Below are 25,143 nucleotides of genomic sequence, written 5' to 3' on the forward strand. Positions count from 1 at the left end.
ACTTATACTGTATCACAATCATATACTAAAAATGCCTTAACAAGTAGCTGAAGGATAGACATAATTATTATTGTTATGACTTTTTTTAAGCACAGCATATAAATTCCACTAGATTAACAATATTAAGAAAAATTCTTCAAGTCTGAATTAAGAAGGAGATTGGTATGATCTTAATGTCCCCTTCAAAACTCATGTTACAATTTAACTGGTAATGCAACAGTGTCAGGACTTGAGAACTCTAAGAGATGATTAGGGCATGAGGGCTCTGCCCTAATGAATAGATGAATGATGCCATCACAAGAGTGGCTGCCCCATCCAGAAGTGGACTCTTGATTTAAAGGATGAGTTCAACTTGATTTCCTCTCTGCTTCCTGCTGTTCATTTGTCTTTCTGTCATGCTATGAGGCAGCACAAAGGCTCCTGCCAGATGCTGGTGCCATGCTCTTGGACTTTCTAGCTTTCACTGAAAAGGGAAATGTAGTTGTTAGAAGATATCAGTCAGCATATGTAAAGGAAGAGATTGGAAGACACATACAAAAGGATAAACCTTTTGAAAATTTCTGTTGTTAGGCACTGAGAAGTCTAAATGGGGAGCATTCACCAAATAGAGAAACAGCCTGAACTATAGAAGCAGGTGACATAAATCTATTTCCAATCACCTTTGATAGTTGTACGCTGAAGATACACCTTGGGCTCATTTTATGGTTCTCTCTTGGTGGCAAAAACATAAACCATTCAGCTCTTTATCCCTTTGCCAAACTCATTAAATATTGTTCACTGTTCTAACATACCCCAATGAATATTCAATAAACACAAGATTGGGCTAAGAGGAAGCTATATATACATAAAACCCCTATTTATGCTATCACAATTTTGCATTTTCTCATTTCCTGAGCCATGAAGTTGTCTATGTTGCTAATGTACAGATTTTCTGCCATTTGCTACCAGTTCTCAGGAACTGTTAAAACATAATCCTATGTTTGCTGTGAAATTAGCCTTGAAAAGAAAGCTGCTGAAGAGTACATAGCACCTTCTTTAGTAGTACATACCTCCCCAATTCCTGCCTTCCCTTACAAATAGAAAATATTATATGTATCTAGTCAGTGAACAAACGGATATTATTAAACACTTACTCTGTGCCAAGATCTGTGCTCCTTACTGAGATACAAATATGCTTGAGATAAAATACAAGCCTGCCTCCTCAAGAAAGTTATTAAAGGGTAAAGAGCAAAGGCAGATTGCTCACTCTCACTGCTTGGTGGAGGACGGATTGGGAGGCATAAGGCAGGTGCGCCAGAGAGGGGAACAACAGTAAAGACATAGACTCCTATCCATTGCAGCTGTGGAAGTCCACACAGAGAAGAGTGGCTCAGTCCAGAGGATGATCAGTGAGGATTTTATAAAACAGTCGGATTTGGGATATATTTTTTCAGTTTTTATTTTTTATTAAAACACGTTTGCATTACACAATGATTGAATTTTTATGGGGAGTTTGTACAGGTACATGTAACAGCTCAGTTATTGTTTCCTTCTGTTTCACTTCCTTCCTCCTACCTCATTCCACCTCTTGACCGTCTTCCCATTTGGAAAAGATACATTTTTGAGGTGGGATCACTCTTAGAAGGATTCAAGGATGGTAACACTTGAGATGAGGAACTTAAAAGTGACATGTTGGAGAGGGATTAGGAAATAAGCAGGTTAATATTGGGAGCATTAAGTTTGAGATGGCTATTAGGTAGTCAAGAGGAGATGCTAGAGAAATAGGGGAGACGTTGGAGCACAACATTAGCTTTAAATGTCAGCACACTGACAGTATTTAAAGTCACGATATGGACTAAGATCATGAAGCCAATAATTTGCATAGACAAGAGAAAATATGGTGGTTAGATGTATTGTCCTTTCACAATATCTTGGCCCACACCTACTCTCAGTTCCACCCTGGAGTTCTGTGTTCTGAATGCACTGGTCTCTCCCAGAACTCACAAACGATGCCAGTGTTTTCTCACACAGATGCTGCCAGCACTGTGCTCGTGTCAGAGTGTGGGCTATGTTGCCCTCTCCTTGCTGGCCTTTTCTCAGCACATGTTCAGCCACTTGCTTTATAGAGCCCGCGGCATTGATAACTCAGAAGGAGAGGTGTGTGTTAAGAGAACTGACAAAAACAGGTTCATCATGGTCCAGAGAAGAGAAACTAAAGAATTGGTAATTAAGATCATTGTTTCCAACTAAAGTGATCCATGTGAGTCTTCCTTCCCCTGAACTAAGGTAACACATGTCCTCTGCTGGCCACTCTCAGCCCAAGTTCTGTTCTCAGTCCTTTTTTCCCTGGCCTCCTCATCTCCCCTCATTTGGGCCTTCCCCACTCCAAAAAGCTACTTTTAAAAAATCACGCAGTTGAGCTATGCAGTTTTTAATCTCTCCCATCCCATACAGACTCTTGGCTCTACAAAGTATCTTTATGAGGTGTGATAAAAAATATGGTGAATGCTGTTGCCGAGTGCCATCCAACAGAAAGACAGACTTGTAAAAACATTATGGTGTGTTCTCATCCACCGTAATCACCAGATCTGGCACTATGGAACTTTTGGCTCTTTCCCAGAGCCAAAACAGCCATAAAAGGTAAACGTTTTGAATGGATTCAGACCTTGAGGCAGCCATGACAGTATGACTAAAGATACTCACAAAAGGGTTTCTAGAACAGCTTTGCAAAGTGGTATGAACAACGAGATAAGTGTGTTTGAAGCCAGGGCAAATTTTTTGTTTTCAGTACCAGGAATTGAACTCAGGACCTTGCACTTGCAAGGCAGGTGCAGCACCACTGAGCTAAATCCCCAACTCCTTTAGGGCAATCATTTTTTAAGGGAGATTAATGCCAATATGGCTTGTAACAATTTTTAAATTTTTAAATTTTAAAAATATTTTTTTAATTCACCATATTCTCTGATTACTCTTTGTATCTTGGTATGTTCAAAAATTCCGGTAAAATATTCTCCCAAAAGAAAGAGCAGTTTTCTTACTAAGATAAATTTTGTCAGTCCTTAGAATATAAAAAAACCTAAAGCTTTTAAAAAGGATATATACTTTTTTCTTTCATCTAATTACATTCATGTTACATATGAATTGCATATCATGCTTTTAAAGGACTTGCAAATTTGTACCTGTTCATGTTTAGGTCTGGTATTTGAAAAATCTTTTGCCAATTGCCTGGAAGAAGTTGACTTTTTAAAGAAAAAAAAGTTCTATTTATATTTAAAAATCGAATTATTGTATAAAACAGAAAGGAACATAGAATAATCTTTTCAGTAGATTATTTTTCAATTTATGTTTTCTTTTTATTATTTTTAGATCCTCCCTTTCACTATAAAAGGGAAGCAGAAAGTAATGACTCAGTTACAAAAGTAAGAAATTTCTGGAAAGCCGGCAACAGACTTTTGGAAACAGCCCAGCTTGGGGAGATGGATTGGTGTCTGATCTTAGCTCCTCTAGTTCCTAGCTGCACAGTCGTGAGTTTTTCATCAAACTGATCCTTGGTTCCTTGTTTGCAAAACACGGAGCATTGTCTTGGAGAGTTGGTCTGAGGAAGAGAAAATATTTGTAAATAGCTGTCAGTTAATAAGTCTGACTATCATCTGAGCTTTTCAGTTTTTAACATTGTTTTTTTTGTACCTGGGATCGAACTTGGGTTCTTGCGCTTGTGCAGCAGGCGGCAAAATCACTGAGCTAAATCCCTGGCCCAGTTTATACCATTTTGATGGAACAACGCAAGATGGTCTGGCCACTGGGCTACTTGGGTGAAGTCACCGACCTTTTATGTAAACCTTTCCCTGGAAAATGCAGGAGCATGAGTGTTCCCTGGTTGCCCATCTCGCATGTCAGCTATTATACCTGACTCCCATCTGCCATGTCAAAGTCACAGGGCTCCTGCTCTTGGCAGTGAGCCCTGTGCTGTCACAATTGCTGACAGGTGAGACCCACTGGCCCAAGATCAGAAAGCTTGCTTGCACTGCAAGTTCATCCACCTCACCTGTCAGCTGTCACAGTCACTCTTTACATTGCTCCACTCCAGGCAAGGTGATATCTTATTCAGGGGAGTAAAAGTCTAGAGTTATGAAGTGCAGATGAAGTGATAGCTGTGTGTTTATTAGACCATGTGTGCTGCTTCTTAGTAGTGGTTTGCTTTCTATGAGTATCTTTAGAAATTATTTCTTCCACGGGACTTTAGGGTCACACCTGAAGGTTGTGAGTCTGACCATCCAGCTGATTAAGTGAGGTCTGTTGCTGAAAAGATCTTAAATTCATCATGAGACCCACCTGTCAGGTGACAGGCCAGGCTTAGGCTATGGCTGCTGTGGTAGCATGGTGAGCGCCACCTGTCAGCTGGGCTCCCAGCCAGCCTTTCTGAGTTTAGAGATCTAGTTTAAACATGAAATACTGAGCTGTTTAAAATCAGTGTCCTGCCCTAAGCAACCATTTGTAAGAAAGCAAATTTTTAAAAGGGCAGAAGGACAATAAACAATGTTAAACCACCACAACCCAGTCCATCCTCACCACATAAGCATAAGCATAAGCACCGTCTTAATTCTTCTGAGACTACAGACAGTAACAATACAATTCCATTACTTCTGCTACTAAGATGCAGTCCTTGACCAAGATACAGGTGCATGTGCATGCACGTGTACACACACACAACACATGTATATGTATATGCATTCACAAACATGCAAAATAACACATCCTCATCCTGGGTAACAATATCTACCCTCATAGAAGAGATCTTTCAAATGCCACCTACTTAAAATTAGAAATTTCTAATTTCTAACCTAGGATTAATATTAAAATACCAAAGCATTGTAGTTACATAGTAAAAAAAGGATGAACAATAGTAGTGATTTTAAAGCACACAATACTTACAGTAGTAATTCATGGCTTTAAAGTTAAAAAATGATTGCAACATCTAAGTGTCAGATTTTTTCTGCAACCACTTCTGGAGGTTCCTGGGACATGGCTTTCTAATACACATTTACTCATTGCTGTCTTCCTCCCCTGGGATTAAACTTCCAATAGAATTTGCTGTTTTCTAATTCCATAATTTTCCAGTAGTGAGCTCAGTCTCTGGCACAGGTAATCACTCAATATATTTGCACTTCTTCACGGAGGAAGAAGGACCTCCTTTGACTCAGGTCATCTAGAAGCTTAAAGATAGACTTCTACCCATCAAGAACTCTAACTGCCTCTGCTGTACTCTCATTAGAAAACTCTTATGTTGGCCACTATCCAGCCCCTATCAAAATCACAGTTGAGGTGATTCATGGTTGAAAAACAGTATCTAGCTCAGGGTTTCTTTCTTTCTTTCTTTCTTTCTTTCTTTCTTTCTTTCTTTCTTTCTTTTTTTTTTTTGTGTGTGTGTGGTACTGGGGATCGAACTACGGTCCTTGCACTTGCGCAGCAGGCAGCAAAAACACTGAGCTAAATCCCCAGCCCCTAACTCAGGGTTTCTAATAAAATGTTTTAATGTCTTTGCTAACTCCAACATCTCTGCCATGTGTGGATCAATTTCATTTAATTTTTCTGCTCATTGGAAGTTGAATTTTTCTTCGCAGGACTGATAATTTTTAAATTTGATACTATAACTGGATAATTTTGTATTACTATAAATATTCTTGGGCTTTATCCTGGAACAAGTGAAGTTATTTGGAAATAGTACAATTATCTTAGGTCTTGGTCTTGATGATTTGATGATTTGATAATTTTGACCCAAACAAGTTCTAGTATAGTTTACAAACACAAAACTGTCAGCCTTCTACTCAAGAACCTGTGAATTATGAGGTTTCTAATCTGTGTTCTGAAAATAATCACTATTACCTACCCTGCCAAAACTTTTGAGAGGTGCTTTTCCCTGTGCATTCCATCCCTTCACACAGCTACAGTGACCACCGTCAGCTACAGTGACCACTGTCAGGTGGACACTGGAGGAGGCCTCTGAAGATCTTAGGAGCTCTCTCTCAGTGGGGCTCTCTACTCTGTACCCTGAGCTAAAAACTCTAGCTGCCTTGGTCTCCCTGGCATCCCAGGTCTGCCTTCTCAACTCTGTGCTTGTGTGGCTCCATCTGATTTTCCTCTTCCTATCATATGGCTTAGGAGCTATTTCAAGGCAATGAACCGAGACAATCACCAGGTTCACTCCACATTTCACATCTTTTGTGGAACACTATCCCTTGTGCCTGACACTCAGCATCTCAAAACTGTTGTTCCATATGTTTTGTCCCTTTTTATTTGTTTTTATTTGGGGGGGGATGTTTTGAGTCAGTACAGGCAATCTGCTCTCTGTTATCTCATCATGGTCTGAAGCATAAATGTGATGACTTTATATATATTCATTATCTAAATGATATTACTCAAATTTCCTCCTTCCCAGGAAAGAAATTAAATTATCAAAATAACAATAATTCTAAATACATTAATTTTAAGTATCAAGTGCTTGATTTGTTCCTCAAGATATTTATTTGAGTTTTTCTTCTTAAGAGTAAAACACACTAGTCTGGCTTTCCAAAAACCTAAAAGGATAACCGGATCTATGTGAAATGACCAATTCCTTTTTAAAAGCTCCTAGTTATTGAAAGTCAATTAATCCTCCAAATGCCTAGAAAGGGGGACAGCAAGGACTAAAGAAAACAAGACAATAGAGACTTGCATAATTTTAAAGTATATGGGGGCCCAGGAGGTCAGTGCCTCAGAGCAGGCAAAGACAAAGACACTCCAAGTAACCACTATTTATCGGGTTCATAGAAAGTATCAGATGACTCCGAGGGTGGCAGTAATCCTATGACCATGAGGATCTTGTGCTGATGAGGATCTTAGGTCAATGGTGCGTTTAAATTGATTAGGATGGTGAGATAAACAAATCGTTCTTACAACAGTAGGTGAGATGAGTTAAGGAATTTGCCCCTCCCCAGGTGAAACCTTTCTCTTTTTATAGGACTACTCAGTTCTTAGAGAACCAGGATGTCTTCAACTGATGTAATCTTGCCCTTGAACTTCATAGTATCCTGGGACCATTGAGGCTTCAGACAGCCCTAATCATAATTTAATTGTGAAATGAGTTTTTTCTCAAAATTATATAGAATGGCTCCCAATGCCTAGCTACTTGGAAAAGAGCTTCTGGAATCTGTTTATAAGTTTCTGTAGTGAGGGTAGTAAGATTTTAGAAGTTGTTCAAGTCATTGGTTATCTGGTATTACTAATCATGAATTGGTTTTTCTCCTAAAATCCCTTTATACGATAGAAAGTTTTCTTGAGAAATAACTGTAGAGTGAGCCTCAATATGTGTAGCAATTCAGTCTTAACAGAATATTGTAAAAAATTATTTTTATCGTTATTAATTGTATTAATATTTTTACACTTCTGACAAATTCCCAGGAATACTTTTGGCACTGATGTCCTTCTTCAAGACCCAGATTATATGAGATTTTCCTCACAGCTCTTCCTGAACAACACAACTTCCTCTGCTGCAGCGCAGAATTTTATAAATGACACCACTTTAGCATGCTCAGGGGTGTACGGTAATTAATTGTCGCATCTCTTTCCACCTGTAATACTGTCATCTTTAATATATTACAGGGCTCTTTCTATCATGGTGCTTTCCATCTATTCTTACTACATAGAGAACACAACATTTGTTAAGCTGAATAACATATGTAAGACACTCAGGGATGGGGATGAGGAAATAACAGTGATAGGAGCCAAGGGTAATGAATGAGTAGTGGAATGTAAAGCTGGATTACTAGGGTGGGGTGTGAATAAGGATGGGGAAAGCTAGTAAGAGCACCTCCACTTCAATCTGGAGAAATAGCTAGTGATTGAAGATTCCTGCATAAGGAAGACCACACAAGTTGCATAAAACAATGTTGACTGTTTTTCTTCCCAAAAGAGTAAAAATTTAATCGTTTTAAAATTTCTTGCAACACTGGGATTTTAAAAAGTATTCAAAACAAGGTCAAACCGCATAAAAGCTTCAGAATTTCCTGAACCCACTCCCTTCATGCAAAACCTCTCTCTCAAATACTTGATGGTGTTTTCTAAGTATTGTAAAGCCATTTTTAAAACTACTTATATAAATTTTCAGTATTAGCACTGAATACTAAAATTCTTTCAGAAGCATTCACCAATTCATTACCATCATATAGACTTTACAAGAAACCTTTTCTTCATTTTACATCTCTGAGAAACAACATAAAATTATTTAAAATAATAACTGGTCACCAGAGGAGTGGGAGATTTTGATAATGAACAGGCAGTGAATTTCTTAAAACACACAAAGTGTTCACAACAGAATATTGAGGTAACAAGATTAGATCAGAAAGTATCAGGTGACTGAAGTTTAAAGAAATTTATTTCAAAAATACCTCTAAGGTTTTGGAGTATGGTGATGAAGTTGTGAGACTTCTAAAACATGACATAAGGACCTTGCATGAAGGATTATTGTGAAATGAAGTTTAAATACCAAATACAAAGATAAAATCAATGCAACATGAAGCTTAAAGGAGCCTGTTGGTTGGGAACACACAGCATGAATGATGTGCTGTTTGGTTCCTGAGCCACTACTGAGAGCCTCAGGGTTCCTCTCTAGGCCTCCAAGTCCTACTGTCTCTTGGGGTGCCTCTCTGGACCCCACTCCTCCTTCACACTGCACAAGCATGACCCATTACTCAAGTCACTCATGTCTTCCTTTGATCTTCCATTCCTTTGTTCCCTCCAACATATATGCATGGCTAGTTTATATGCAAAGGAAATGGAAATCAATATTTATCTCTTTGTTCAAGAAGGCATCCAATGAAAGTAAATTTTGTGTAATAACTTGGATAAAAATGCCAATGTGAAAGTTAATCTTCATCCATCTCCCCATTTTCCACATCCATTCTTTTCCTCATTCCACAGAAGTTAGCAGACCCCTGAAGATTTCATCGCTGAGAGTCCCTGACCAACTGATTTCTAGTTTCTGCCATTGAGGGTATGCTCAGCTGCGCCTCTCCAGCAGTAGCTGAATTCCACCAAGACAGAAGGTCTCCTCTTCCTAGCTCATTTTCAGTGGCTTACCTAACAGTTCATTCTCTTCTTGCCTCTTTTGCCATGGTGTCTGTGATGGCTTTTCATCATATCTAGTGTTTGGCTGAACAGCCTTGGCTTCTTCTTTGTAAATATAGTCATGGTTCACTGAATGAGGGGATACATTCTGAGAAACTCATTGTTAGATGACTTGGTCGTTGTACAAACATCAGAGTGTACTTACAAAAACTAACATGGCTATAACGGCAATGTCTTAGTCTGTGATACATTTTTAAGGGACCACTGTCATGTATGCAATCTTTGGTTGACTGTATAACAACTTCAGTGGCACATGATGGTAGTGTGTCTATTTGAATGATCTAAAGTGCTTTCTCTAAGACCCCACATGCTATAAAACACTGTAGGAGACTTTGACAAGGTTGAAGAGGAAGTTAGGGAAGGAGCACATTTTTGTATTAATACTTAAAGGTAACCATTTTCCAAGCTTATTGGCAGGAAGACAGAATTATAGATAAGAAGAGAATTCCTATAAAGGAGCAAAGTGTGCCTGATCGTGGCATTAATTATAAAGAACTTAGTAGTTTTGGGCAAGGGGTGCAAGGTACTGGCCAGTAAGAGTCAAATTCTTGAAGTTCATTTAGCTGATCCTCTCCAAATCCATAGTTTTACATTATTTACCAAATCTGATAAAAAATTTTATAGTTAAGAAATAATGAAAATGAATTATCACTTATTTGTCAGAAACTATGTATAATAAACTGGTCTCTTTTTGTGTGCGTATGTGTAGGTGTGTGTGTATGTATGTGTAGATGCTATGTATTATACTGAGGTGGGTAGGTCCAGGATGGAGAAGGTGAACAACTCCTTCAAAGAAATACCTAAACATAACATTCCAAATGCAGTGTCCATGTGATCTGCTATAAATAACGCAAACCAATCTGGTCCTTAAAGCAAAATATCACATACTGAAGTGAAGCAGTGGACTCTGAATACTAGATTGGAATTTACAGATCACATCGTGGCTTGACTCCTCTTTCTCATGTCCCTGTGTTGTGGGTATTTTTAGGATATACTTAGGCTCAGTTACAGGGAATTAATCTCCTGGAGCTCCTTTATCCTCCCTTAAACAACACTAACTGTATGTCACATGGTTCCTCTTCACCTTGAGCTGAAAAAGAGCTCCTCATTCTATTAGAATGGCATTCCAAAAGTTCATTCTGTAGTAGCTGAACATTATGCATATTCCCTGGATAAATATTTCTACAAAATAGAAAAAAATAACCACTGAGTATTATCTACCATATTAAAAACATTCTGCAGTAAGCAAATGTACTACTTTTTATTAAATACAAATTTTCCAAATATACGTTGTCACAATATTCTTCATTACATACTTGTTATTATTGTTCCAGCATCTATTAACAGTTTGGAAGTTGGTTGTCTTTGCCTAGGTCCTGGAGAAAATCAAAGCTGAGGCCAGGGTAAAAGTGGACATACTGTATTGAGGTGGTATAAGCTCAAAGAGGAAATAAAGCAGGTATGAGTATGATGTGTTGACCTCCACTATACAATCAACCAGGACATAGTAGAATGGCAGAATGAGATCATTCACACAAGGCACAAGGAAGGGGAAGTTTACCTATCAAGCTTCATTATATCATATTTTGCCCCTAGTCGAGGATTATCCCATGCATCACTAATCCTCCTTATCTCCCGATTTGCAATACATGTCTCTTAGTGGCCACTGGGGGAGTGAGGTCTCAAGTCCATATTTGAATCCTAAGGTGGTTGAGTTGAGTCCTCAAAGGCAGGCTCAACCTGTAGGATCTGAACCTTCAGCCCAGATACTAGCCAGTGCCTGCAGGTTTTCAAAGCGGGGCAGCTGCTTGCTGTGTGGTTGAGTGGCACCTTCAGGAGGAAGCGAAATGCAGTGAACAGAAGGTACATAGGGCCATCTCAGAAGTATGCAGGATTTGAATTTTTCTTTCACAAAAGTCATTCTTTAAATATTAATAGGTTCAAGACATCTCTGAGGATTTTTGAATTCCTAAGACTGAATCTCTTGGTCTGCCTCACCTTTGCTCTTTTATTGATTGCTAGGCTATTTTAAAAGGTAGTCTAACCTCAAACCAACCCCTAGGTGTCTGACTGGATTGTTCCATGTTCTAAATAAAGAAACATTTCTGATGCTGTCAGACTGCACTGCTTTTTATGCCAGACCCATCCACTCTTTGACACACCACCCAGTCGTCTCTCTTCTTACACTGTTGCTTACTCATGCAACAGTTGAAGAGCTGAGATTTTCATTATCAAAGAGTAGTACTTGAAATTTATCTTTGATAGATGTACTGTAGTTACATTGAGTCTATTGCCTTAATCAGCTGTTTTAAACCAGTGTCTTAACTAGACATCATTTTAGATTCAGGCTGCTCTTATGTTTGCAAAATATGCTCTCCAGCTCTTTCTCTGTATGCGGCTTGAACTCTCCCTTTAGGCTTGCCCTAAACCTGAAGTCCAGTGGTCTCCAAACACTTCTGAATTCTCACCACTGTATTGTTAAAAATAATTAAAACTGTATGTCTGTGAATTATACATTACTATAGTGCCACATTAAGAAACTCCCCCCAAAGTTTCTAAATAAGTGTTGCCTCTAATGAAAGAGAAATCTATATATTAAATACTCTTTATAATGTTTTCTAAATTTGAAGGCCATTTCTTCAGGGATCTGATTAGATTATCATTATTTTCACCTTCAGTATGGCTAACAGACTTTGAAATTTCAGATAGGTCATTTTCTTGTTGTTCACTTGAGTTTATGTCATCAATGTTATCTTTGATTTTTATTTCTTTATAGGAATTTTATAAGCCTCTTACCTATTTTGTGAAAATCTCCATTTACTTAGAACCAGATAATACAATCTTTTTTTTTCACTTTTAATTAATTTTCTTGGTATACTTTAGGAATACAATATAACAACATTCATCATTGGAAATTTGAAGCTCTACATAAACTCTCTTAGTTCTTATTTTTACCCATTCCCCTGCCCTTCCTTCAATCCCTCCATGCCTCCCTATTTACAAAGACTTTGTTTCCATTTTTTCATTTTCTCATATTAATTCCATTCCCTTCTTTCTTTTCCCCTACCCCTCCCACTTCCCCTTCCCCTTTGACCCTTTTCTTCCTATTTCTCATTATCTATTATACCTTTTAGTCCTTATTTACACTTTCAGTTTCTCACACTAGAGAAACTATTCAGTATTTATTTATGTGTGTCCTATTTATTTCACTTAAGAGTATTGCCTCAATGTGCATCCATTTAGCTATAAATGGCTCCAATTTTTCAATTTTATGGCTGAGTAGTACTCCATTTTATTAAAAAAACCACATTTTCCTTATCCAGTCTCCAGTTGATGGGCAATTGGGCAGTTTTCAAATTTTAGCTATTTCAAATTGTGCTGCTATGAGCATGGGTGCACATATATCATTGTGGTATGATTCTCTTAAATCTTTGGGGAAGATCTCCAGCAGAGGAATAGCTGGGTCAATTGGGACTTCCAGTCCTAGTTATTTGAGGTAACTCCATACTGATTTCCACAGTGGTTGCACCAGCCTACACAGCAACAAGCAGTGTAGCAGTGTTCCTCTTTCCCCACAGCCCTGCCAGCATGTGTTATTGGTTGATTTCATGATAGCAGCCATTCTTTCTGGAGTGAGGTGGAATCTCAGTATTGTTTTCATTTGCATCTCTCCAATGATCAGTGATGTTGACCATTTTTTCATATGTTTATCTGTTATTTCTACTTCTTTGTCTGAGAAATGTCTGTTCATTTCAGATGTCCACTTTTGGATTGGGTCTTTAAATTTGGGAGGTTTGATTTTTTTCAGTTCTTTACATATTCTAGATAGTAGACCTTTTTCTGAGGAACAGAAGGTGAAAATATTTTTCCACATTGTGTGTTGTCTCTTCACACTGTTGGTTGTTTCTCATGCTGTGCAGAAGCTTTTTAAAAAGAAGAGATCCCACTTGTTGATTGTTTGTGCTAGTTCACGGGTAACTGAGGTTTTGTTCATAAAATCTTTTCCTACACAAATGTCTTCAAGAGTTCTACCTAACCTCTGTTCCAGCCGATTCAGTGTTTGTGTTTTAATATTTAGATCTTTAATCCATTTCAATTTTAGTTTAGTGCATGGTGAGAGATATAAGTCTAGTTTTAATCTTTGGCAAGTTGAAACCCAATTTTTCCAGCACCATTTATTAAAGAGGCTATCTTTCCTCCAGTGAGGGTGTTTGGCTCCTTTATAGAAGAAGAGATGGCTGACTGTGTGTGGAGTTGTTTCTGCATCTTCTAATCTGTTCCGCTGGTCCTCAGGTCTGTTTCTTTGCCAGTATCATGCTTTTTTTTTTTATCACAGTAGCTTTGTAGTATAGCTTCAAGTTGGGAGTTGCGATACCCCCTGCCATATCTCTGTTACCTAGAATTGCTTTTGCTATTCTAGGTCTCTTCTTGTTCCAAATGAAGTTTTGGATTGTTTTGTCAAGGTCCATGAAGTATGGTGCTGGGATTTCAACTGAGATTGCATTGAATCTATATAGCAGTTTTGAAAGTATGGCCATTTTCACTATGTTGATCCTTCCTACCCAGGAGCAGGGGATGTCTTTCCATTTTCTTATATTGTCTTTAATCTCTCTTTTCAGAGTGCTATAGTTTTCACAGAAGAGGTCTTTGATTTCTTTTGTTAGGTTGATTCCTTGGTATTTCAGTTTTTTGGATGCTATTGTGAAAGGAATTGTTTGCCCTATCTCTCTCTCAATGAGTCTGTTGTTCTTGCAGTGGAAAGCTGTTAAATTTTGTGTGTTGACCTTGTATCCAGCTACTTGACTGAATTTGGTTATTAAGTTAGGAGACTTGGTGGAGTTCTTGGGGTCTTCTATATAGAGTATCATGTCATCTGCAAATAATGACAATTTGACCTCTTTGTTTGCTGTCTTTATCCCTTTTATTGCTTTCTCTTTTCTAACTACTGTGGCTAATGTTTCTAAAATTATATCAAACAGGAGTAGTGATAGTGGACATCCTTATCTTGTTCCTAATTTTAGTGTGAAGGATTGCAGTTTTTGACCATTTACTGTGTTATTGGCTGTTGGTTTTTCATAGATGTCTTTTATCAGATTGAGGTAGAGACCGTTTATTTCAATTTTTTGTAGGATTTTTATCATAAATGTGTGCTGGATTTTGTTAAATGCTTTTTCTGCATCTATTGAGATGATCATATGGTTTTTATCCTTGGCTTTATTGATGCACTGTATTACATTTATTGATTTGCATATGTTGAACCATCCCTGCATCCCTGGGATGAATCCAGTTTGGGCAGGGTGTATGATTTTCTTGATGATCTCCTGCATTCTATTTGCCAGTTTCTTATTGAGGATTTTTGCGTCTATGTTCATTAGTGATATTAGCCTATAGTTCTCTTTTTTTGGTTGGCTCTTTCTCTGCTTTGGGGATCAAGGTGATGCTTGCTTCCAGGAATTAATTTGGGAATATTGCTCCCCTTTCAATATCACTGAGGAGTTTAAACAGTAGTGGCAGTAGTTTCTCTCTAAATGTCTTGTAGAATTCAGCAGTGAAGCCATCAGGACCTGGGCTTTTCTTAATTGGTAAGTTTTTAATTACATTTTCAATTTCATTGATTGATACTGTGTCATTTAGAATTTTTAGGTCTTCTTCATTCAACTTTGGTAATTCACATATATCTAGGAATCTGTCCATTTCTTCTGTGTTTTCCATCTTATTGGTGTTTAGGTTCTGAAAGTAGGTATTGATGATCCTCTGGATTTCTTCTGGGTCCATTGTAATTTCATCCTTTTCATTCAAAATTGCATGGATTTGGGCCTTTTCTTTCCTTTTTCTGATAAGGTTGGCTAAGGGTTTGTCAATTTTGTTTATTCTTTTGAAGAACCAACTCTTGGCTTCATTATTTTTTGTATTGTTCTCCTGGTCTCCATTGCATTGACTTCTGCTCTGATCTCTGTAATTTCTTCCCTTGTATGAGCTTTGAGTTTGTCCTGCTCTTCTTTTTCTAGAAGCCTGAGGTTCAGAATCATGTTGTTTAATTTGGCTCGCTCTGTTTTCCTCAAATGAGTATTCAGTGCTATGAATTTCCCTCCTAAGACTGCTTTCATAGTATCCCACAGATTCCGATATGTGGTATTGTCATTGTCATTTAATTGTAGGAAGTGTCTGGTTTCTTTTTTAATTTCCTCTGTGGCCCATTGGTTATTCAGAAATGTGCTGTTCAATTTCCACATGTTTATGAAATTTTTGCAGTTGCTTTTGCTATTGATCTCCAATTTCATCGCTCTATGGTCTGATAATATACAGGGGATAACTTCAGTTACTTTGCACTTACTTAAACATGTTTTATGAATGAGTATGTGTTCTATTTTGGAGAACAACCTGTGTGCAGCTGAAAAGAATGCGTATTCTGAATTTGTGGGATGGAACACTCTGTAAACATCTGTTAAGTTCATTTGTTCAAGAGTTTGATTGAGTTCTAGTATTTCATTGCTTATTTTTGCCTAGTCGATCTATCTATTTTTGACAATGTGGTACTGAGGTCCCCCACTACTATTGTATTAGTGCCTATTTGATTTTTCATGTCTGTTAGTATTTGTTTTATATAGTTGGGTGCACTAGTGTTTGGTGCATATATGTTTATGATTGTCAACTCTTCCTCTTGGATTGTTCCCTTTACAAGGATATAGTGGCCTTCTTTGTCCCTCTTAATCAGTGTTGGTTTGAAATCCACTTGATCTGCAAAGAGAATAGCTACTCCTGCTTTTTTGGGGGTTCCTGTTGCATGAAGTATTGTTTCCCACCCTTTAACTTTCAGTCTATGAGTTTCTTTTTGAGTTAAGTGTGTTTCTTGTATACAGCATATTGTTGGATCTTGCTTCTTGACCCATTCTGCCAGTCTATTTCTTTTGATTGGTGAATTGAGACCATTAACATTGATGTTTATAACTGATATGCATTGACATCATTTTCATGACTTTTTCTTTTTGTTGGATTCTCCCCCTTTGCATTTAATTTCTTGTTGTGCCTGATGGTTTTGATCTGCTGGGCTTCCTTGGGCTGTCATTCTCATTGTCTTTTCCTAGGATATTGTCTCAAATTTTTTGGAGAGCTGGTTTGGTATTCATGAAGTTCCTCATGTGCTCTTTGTCATGAAAGTATCTTATTTCTCCATCAATTTTGAAAGATAGTTTTGCAGGGCACATCAATCTAGGTTGGAGGCTGTTTTCCTTTGGGGCTTGAAATACATCACTCCAAATTCTTCTTGCCTTGAGGGTTTACATTGAGAAGTCTGTTGTGATTCTGATGGGCTTTCCTTTGCATGTGATTTGTTTCTTTTCTCTAATTGCTTGTAGAACTTTGTTCTTCTGTTGGGTTTCTGTAATCTTAATGATTATATGCCTATGTGTAGGTTTTTTTGATCAAGGCTAGTTGGAATCCTGTAAGCCTCACTTATCTGTATGTCAAGGTCTTTTCCCCTGCCTGGGAATTTTTCTTCCATCACTTCTGTGAACAGGTTTTTTTATGTTATCTGCACTCTCTCCTGTTTCTTCTTTGACTCCAATCAGTCTTATGTTATTCTTCTTTGCATCATCTCTCAGCTGCTGGATTGATTTCTCATGGTCCCTTACTATTTTAAAGCAATTTTTCTTTCCCTGGTCACTAATTGCAGTCTTATCTTCTATATCTGAAATTCTGTCCTCACATTGGCTCATTCTGATGCTTAAACTTTGAATGGAGTTTTTAGTCTCCTGGAAATCTGTTTACGTCTGTTTTATGAATTCCATTTGTTTCCTGTGTTGGGATTCCATCATGTTCCTCAGCTCCTCTTTTTTTTTAATTTGTGTCCTCTCTAGATTTATTAATCATGTCTTGCACTATGGGCACAATCTCTGTTGTTATTGAGAAATTATTTCTGATTTCATTTTTTCCAGATCCTCTTTTGTTGCCAGTTCAAGGAGTCCAGATGGTTGAGTATCAGACTGTTCCATCTCGTTTCTCTTTGGGGTTGCTTTAGATGATTGGGAGTCTGGTTCTGAGATTTTTTAAAGTGTCTTCTCATTTCTATGGTGGTGGGGGGTGTGTGCTGTTGGCTCCTGCATGGCTCACCTCCTTGGCATTCTGGGCAGTGGTAGGGTGGCCTGGAAAGTTCACCTCCTCTGTACTGGAGATAGCTCAGCTCCTGGGCATTGGGGGCAGTAGTATGTTGGCCCAGAAGGTTCTGGATAATACAATCTTTAACCCAGTTACTGTAGGCAAATATCTGCTCAGTGCATCTCAGTATGCTAAAAGCTAGTAAGAGAGGGAGGTAAAGACATAATCCTCTCAGCACAGGAGGAACTCTGCATTGTGTAATAAAGAACTGCCTGATATGCAAACCCATCACACGTGTACACATGTCATTGTTGGATCCCAGAGGAATTCTTTGTAAAATTTATCATCTTTGTTACTTTTAATACACATATTAATAAATATTTAGGCAATTCACTGGTACATCCAGCAAATCATCTTGCACAACTCACTTAAACAACCACTGTTCTAAATTAGGCCTGATTTATTGACTGATTGGAACAATGTTCTTACCACTCTGTTGCTCAATAATCTTCTGGTAAAACTAGCGATACTCCTGTTACAGTTTGCATTTGTAGCCACAACACCTCTCCTTTCACACCTAATCGTAAGGAGTACAGCAGAGGGAGTTAAGTAGAAATCAAGGTATCAGCCTGTTCAGGGATGTCTCTTACTCCCAATGCATCATCCCATTGCATCGCAATGCATCCCAATGCATCCCATCCTACAGATGGGAGGGGATATGACTGATAACTGAGGTGAATGTGGCTATGGCTACAACCTCCCTTTCCATGTCCTTCTGCTTCTAGACTTCAGTGGCTGGTCATGCAGAAGGGTAGGATCTGCAGGGCAACTCCAGAGTACTCATTCCATGTCTCACAATGAACAGTAGCATTGCTCACTAACTGCTTCCCATGGAAGACAGTCCCAGAGAGCTCTAAAGAGTACAGTGGGTTCTAGAATTTGCCAAGGGTCTGCTATTGCAATGACACAGGGCATTGAGAATGCACTCCATTGTTTTCACTCATCTATGTTACAGGCAGCTCAAGGGAACCAGAGGGACCTCCCTCCCACTGCTGAGAGGCAACAGTGCATGGGACATGAGGGATGCCACCCACTGGCTGCAAGACCCTCACAGGTCATTTTAGCTATTTTGCCTCTGTGCATAGGAGCAAGATGGAGTAAAAAGGATAAAGCTGGGAATGTTCCCTTCAAAATACCCATCACTGGGAGATAACATGAAAATTTCCTTCTATAGAAATGTGAAGATAGATAATAAGGATTCTTGCCTTAAAAACCTGCCTAGCAGGACCAGTAAAATGGTTACATACAGTATACACAGGAAGCTCCTAAATATGAGCATACACATAGTAGGCATTTAATAAAATTAGTTTAAGTTCATAATAGTCTTTGAATTAATTGTGTCTCCTATTATGGGAAGTTGTCAGTAATTACTAGGAGTGACTAATTTTTCAACAAGCACTTTAGCCACTTTTTACATATTATTACTATTATTAAGTACCTAACAAGGTTTGTTGGCATAGAACAATGCATTTCCTTGAATTGAAAATAGGCAGTAATTCAATAGAAAAATTTATAGGCAGTGTAGAATCCCTTAAATTGAGTTAGATTCTTAAATATAGTACTTATAGTACACTTGATGTAAGCTTTTTTAAAGCATTAGGGGAATCAAACAAACAAGGTCTATATTTTTGCATAGGGTGTTTTATGTGCAATGCTGCAATATTTATGTTTGGCACTATTCACTCCGTGGGAAAATACAGGCTATGTGTCTTTTATTTGCTTGATAGTTCAGACTCACTGATACCCAAGGGCTTACTACACCCACAGATTTTGTCACAATACTTATATACTGAAAAGGGATTTTTGCCATTCAAAAGCAAGCCAAGTCTAATTTTGTAATTGTTATATACTGTGAGATATTATTTAGTATGTGAAGTACCTAAATGATCTATCATCAGCAAGTGACATAACATAATCTATTTTACACTGTAAAATGGCTTGCTAGAATCTGTTTCATTTTCAACTGATAGCCAATTTGAATAGTCCTATTTTATTTTTCTGTTGTCTTTGCCAGTTTTTAAACTTACTACAAATGCAATCCACTGCAAATAAGCCAGTTCTCCCACAGCTGTTTAGGGCAGAAAGATTCTGGCTTCCTCATTTCAATTAATGTTTTGCCTATGGACTGTATAAATATTCCTTTCCTTGAGGAATTTTGATAATTCAGGTCTTGAAATAATAACTGTGAAGGTCAACTTAGCAATATTCTTACTTCCTAGGGCTATATGATGTACCACTGTATCCTGCTTTTAGTCATCAGGATCCAGTGATATTTATTAGCTGGGAAGGAAACCAGAAGGAGTATTGGATAGAAGAAATGACTGCAGTCAGGGATAGACTGACTCAAAGCCAGAGTCTGAGCAAAGAAGCTAGATGGTGATTACACAGGTTCTAGGGTTTTCAAAAGAAAGAACCTACATTATAGAACATGTATTTTTTTCTCTTTCAGTCTGTGTTAGCATTTTCTCCACCTATGTACTGTGCCAGCCTAAATATATTTCTATCACCAAAATAATGATACAAGCAATGAGTATAGGAGCTACTACTGTTGTGTACCTACTATGTGACATAAACTTTGCGGATCCACTTAAATTCTTTTTCACATGGAAAAACTAAAGCTCAGAGAGGTTCAGCACATTGAACAAGGTCATCTAACTCACAGGTCAAGGACTAGGGACTCGAGCCAGTTCAAACCCCATTCTTTTTCCATTATATTGTTATCATATAACAGGAGAGCCAATTTCATTAAACTGATTGTTTGTGTTTAATTTGTACAGAAAACAAGCTATTTAGATTCTGGTCCACTGCTATTTGCCAGCAATATTTCTATAGGGAGAAACTACACTAATTTCAGTTCAATCATGCTTACTCAAAGACATGGGTTTATGATTATAAATACCTCTATGATTCAAAGAGGCCTCTTTTTTTATTCCATTATTTCAATCCATCAAGTTGACTGCTTCAGAAAAAAAAGAGTGCTAAACAAGGTGCTGCATGTGGTTGATAGCTTATTAACAAGGAAATGAAACTACCATTCTTTGTGTCAAGTCTTCTTCCAGAGTTTGCTCTCTTGGTCCTGAAAGACTTTTATGGCAGTAGAATGTTCATTAGGTCTATTTTATAGTGTGAAATTTAAAAATCAGAGGAACTGAGTAGGTCATCAAAGAACACAAACTGTCACTTGTCTCATCATCTCAAACAACATGTGGCAGTATCACAGAGGCAGAAAAAAATGAGACAAATTTGAGGTTTATTTCTGGCAGGGTTTCTAACCATAACCAAGCTAGGCTCTGACCCATGCATAGGGAAAACAAGAATAAATTCTTTGCATTTAATTATCTTATGCCAATATAAATTATCAATTCTTTTGATGAACAAGTTCTGTGGTGTAGCTTTTGAAAGTAATTCTTGAGAGCTCAGCCTAGGGTCCATTTCTTCAGTCCTCTGGATGATTTTGTAACCCATCTGATACCCTATAATAAATTGAATTGTTATTGATACTCATCTGAATAGAGTGATTTCTGCTTCATAGATTTACTGACGAATGGAATATGCATCTTGAAACAACTCAGGTCATTTACACTTTAGTATTCCTTAATATTTTAGGCCTTAGGCACCACAACTCAGGAAAATGTACACTTCTATTTTTTATCACAGTGCCATAGGCTTGACTTTTCTTCAAACTCAGAAAACCTGGCAGAAGATAGGGATAAAGGAAATAAAAATACAACAGATGCACTAGCTGCAGACACGATGGCAGCTAACGGTCGCCTGCAGCGTTCTTCCTTCTTCCTTTGCCTCATCTCTGTATCATGTGTGTTGTAAAAGAAGAAAATGTCAAAGAGAATGGGACGGTCACAGCCATTGTTTTAGAAAATCATATGATAGAAAAAGGAAGCACTAGAGAGAAAATCATGCAGAAAAATTAAAATAATGATATTATATTCAAGAAATTCTAATTCCTCCATCCTTGGTTAGCAATCCAGTCTAAACTCAATGAGGAGATTCTTCCTATTCTCAACTCTTAGATTTCCATTTCTTTAATTTTTTTTCTTTGCAAAGGAAGTTTTTAAAGCTTTATGAAGACGTAATTGATATACAATATTGTACACATTTAATAGATATATCATGATGATTTCAGGACATACGCACACACCAGTGATATGCCCACAACCAAGGTGCTATTTCCAAAACTTCCGTTGTATTTCTTTAATTTCTTGGTGGGAATACTTAACATGAGCTATATTCTCAATATAACATCCATAATATCATACTGTTAGCTATAGGTGTTATATTGCAGAATAAATCTCTAGAACTTACTCCTTTTGTATAATAGAAACTTCATATAAATAAGGGGACATCCTGTGTTCATGGATTGGAAAAAATAATGTTGTTAAAATATCTATACACCCAAAGACATCTACAAATTCAATGTGATCCCAATTAATATTCCAAAGGCATTTTTTATAGGAGTAGAAAAAACAATCCTAAAATTCTTATAGAAGCACAAGAACCTGAACAGTCAAAACAACCCTGGGAAAGAATAATCCTGGAATACTTCCTAATTTCAAAATATAATGCACAGTTACAGCATTATAATGATATGATATAGTCATAAAATCAGGCATATAAACCAATTAGAACAGAATAGTAAATGCAAAATGAATCTATATGCATATGGTCAACTGACCCTGGACAAGGTTGCCAAGAACACAAAATGAGAGAAGCCTCTTGTAAAAAACTTATATTGAAAAAACTGGATATCCACATGTAAAGGAATGAAATTGTATCCCTCTCTTATCCCTTACATAAAATCCACTTAAATGGACTACAGATTTAAACATAACACTTAAAACTGTAAGATTCCTAAAAGAAAACATAGGGAGAAAACTTCACATTGGATTGAGAGACTTTTTTGGGGGGATATCACAGTAAAATTCAAGCAACAAAAGCAAAAATAGATGAATGGAACCATGTCAAACTAAAATCTTCTACACAACAAAGGAAAAATTCAACAGAGTGAAAAGGTATCCTATAGAATAAGAGAAAATATTTGCAAATCATGTGCCTGACAAAGGGATAATATTAAAAATATATTAGAATCTCCTACATTCAATAGCAAAATAATAATCATTTGACTTTTATAAATGGGCAAAAGACTTGAATAAAAAGTTCCTCAAATGGCCATTATTTATCAACATCACTAGTCATCACAGGAATGCAGATCAAAACCACAATAAAATATTATCTCACACTGTCATGATGGATAACAAATGAATAAATAAGTGATGGAAAGGAGGTAGAGAATTAACTCATATCTTCTTGGTGGTTTTGTAAAATGGTACAGCTACAATTGAAAAGTTTAGAGGTTCTTCAAAAAATTAAAATAGAACTCCATCTGATCCAGTAATCATTATTCTGAATATATATATATACATATACACATATATGAATTAAAATCAGACTCTCAAAGAGATCTCTGGTCTCATATTCATTGTAGCATTAGTCACAACAGCAAGGTATGAAACAGCATAAATGTTCATTAATAGATAGATAGATAAAAGAAAATGTGGGTTATAGATACAATGGACTATTATATATCCTTAAAAGAGAAAATCCTGTAATTTGGAACAACCTAGATGAACTTGGAGGACCTTACGTTAAGTGAAATAAGCCAGTCACAGAAGAACTATGAAATGATTCTACTTATATGAATTATCTAAAATAGTCAAGATCACAGAGTCAGAGAATAAAATGGGAGTTCGCAGGAACTGGAAGAAGAAAGAAAGGCAAATGATTTTTCTTTTCATTTTTTTGGTACTGGGGATCGAACTCTGGACCTTGTGTTTGCAAGGCAGGTGCTGGAACCACTGAGCTAAATCCCCAGCACTGGAAAATGATTTTTCAATGGAAAAAAAAGTTTCTGTTTTGCTGGAAGAAGTCTTAATTCTGTCCTTCTAATGTTAACACTAAAATCAATCCCTCTTTCTATCCCTGTTCCCAGTCACCCAAACCACTTAAACTTACTGACTCTGTCATATTCCAACATGTTAGTAAACCAAAATATCCAACAAAACAAAGTATCAGGTCTTCTACAATATCCCTACAGTATGGCCATTTAACCTCTGCCTATGACATTATGTTAATGTTTTTTCTGCCTAATTAATTAAAAGAAAAAATTCAGGTCAGATGTGAAGAATTGTCAGGAACTCCTTACAAAGCAATTAGCCACCTGATTTTAACATTTCTACTCCTTGAAAATATTGTGTACATTTACACTGTACTTCCCCCACTCCATTCAGGTATAAATAAAGCAACAGTGTTAGCCTCTCCTGGTGCATCTGCTAACATAATATTAACTTCTAACAGCTGAGGATGGCTGGACCTTCACCTCTACTTCACTTCCTCAAAGTAACAGTTGTCAGATGCAAACATACAAACATGCCTATATAAATAAAACCTCAGAAATAAACATATGCAGAGAATATGTTCATACTAAAATAACCAAACTCAATTGATTGATGTTTTAGCCTCTCTAAGTTTGTGCGAAAAAGATTTCTTCTTATGCTCATTGATGAGGTCAGCCACACACAAGCCAAGAGCCCCTGAGTGTGTGTGTATGTTAAATAGAAATAAAATGATTTTTGTAGGTTGGAAGCAGAGGCACATGCTTAGAGCCTACAGGGTCCAAGCAGATGATATAAATGAGCAAAATGGTAAAACAATCAAACAAAAAACTGGTGTCTCCTGGGGAGATAGAGTTGTCACTTCTAGCTAATAATATAGTTGTCCCTTCTGGGTAATAATAAATGTCTTCCATCAAGATACGTGGGTTCAGTTTGTTAGATTTTTCTATTTTTAAAAAGAAATTATACAATATTTTTTAAAGAAAAACTCTACTTTTAAATGTAGGACACAGACTCAATTAAAACAGCAACAAAAGCAATTGACCAAATAAAATATGTGCCTCCAATTTGGTAACTTATTGATGGCAAATGGACCATTTTCTGCTTCCTTTCTAAAAGTACATATTTACATTCATTAATTTATATACTTAACATGAATAAGGTATTTGTCTAATTTAAAGTGCTGAAGCTAGAGGAAAAATGTCTTTGATCTATATTGTTTTAGAGCAGCGATTGCTACTAAAAATAGAAACAATTCTGCTAGATTGAGGTGGTGGTGAGGGGGGACCAGAAAGAAAAATATCTCTTCCAAGAAATTATGTTTAAGACAGGCTTAGGGTCACTGCTTCATTGAGTTTCTGTAGTGATGGAAATGCTCTGTCCAAAATGATAGCCACAAGCCGCATGTGGGTATGGGCACTTGGAATGTGGCTAGTATCGTGGAGCAAAAACTTTAAATTTGATTCAATTTAAACTTAAATGGCCTAATGTAGTTAGTAGCCACTGTATTGGACACTGCAGCTGTAGGTGCACACCTCAGAGTAGAACATCTGGTTTAAAAACTATCCCTGTAGATATTGTCATCAACTAGATTTCCAAATTGGCTTTACTGATTTATATGCTTAATGATGAATGGATTTTTATGGTTTATCTTTTTTGACACTTGGCTTGTCAAAATTTAAAAATTTCAGTAGTTAAATGAGTAATAATAGCAGTTCCTAGTCTAATCTCAATTTTCCTAATTAGTGAAATCTCATGATATTAATTAACCCTGCCTGGCTGTCCTTAATGTTTCAAGCAAACTTTTCTTATTGAATTTGTGGCTTGTCAGAGATCGGCACATTCTCCTTTATTTTACAAAATTGTTCTCATTATTTAATTCCTTCTTCTGTGTATATATTTTGAAAGGCATCTTTTCCGTGGTCTCCCTCAGATACCCTAT

Source organism: Heterocephalus glaber, unplaced genomic scaffold (genome assembly GCF_053883595.1).
Source record: "Heterocephalus glaber isolate CG9 unplaced genomic scaffold, H.glaber_assembly_v1.0 deba00001555, whole genome shotgun sequence".
NCBI lineage: Eukaryota > Metazoa > Chordata > Mammalia > Rodentia > Bathyergidae > Heterocephalus > Heterocephalus glaber.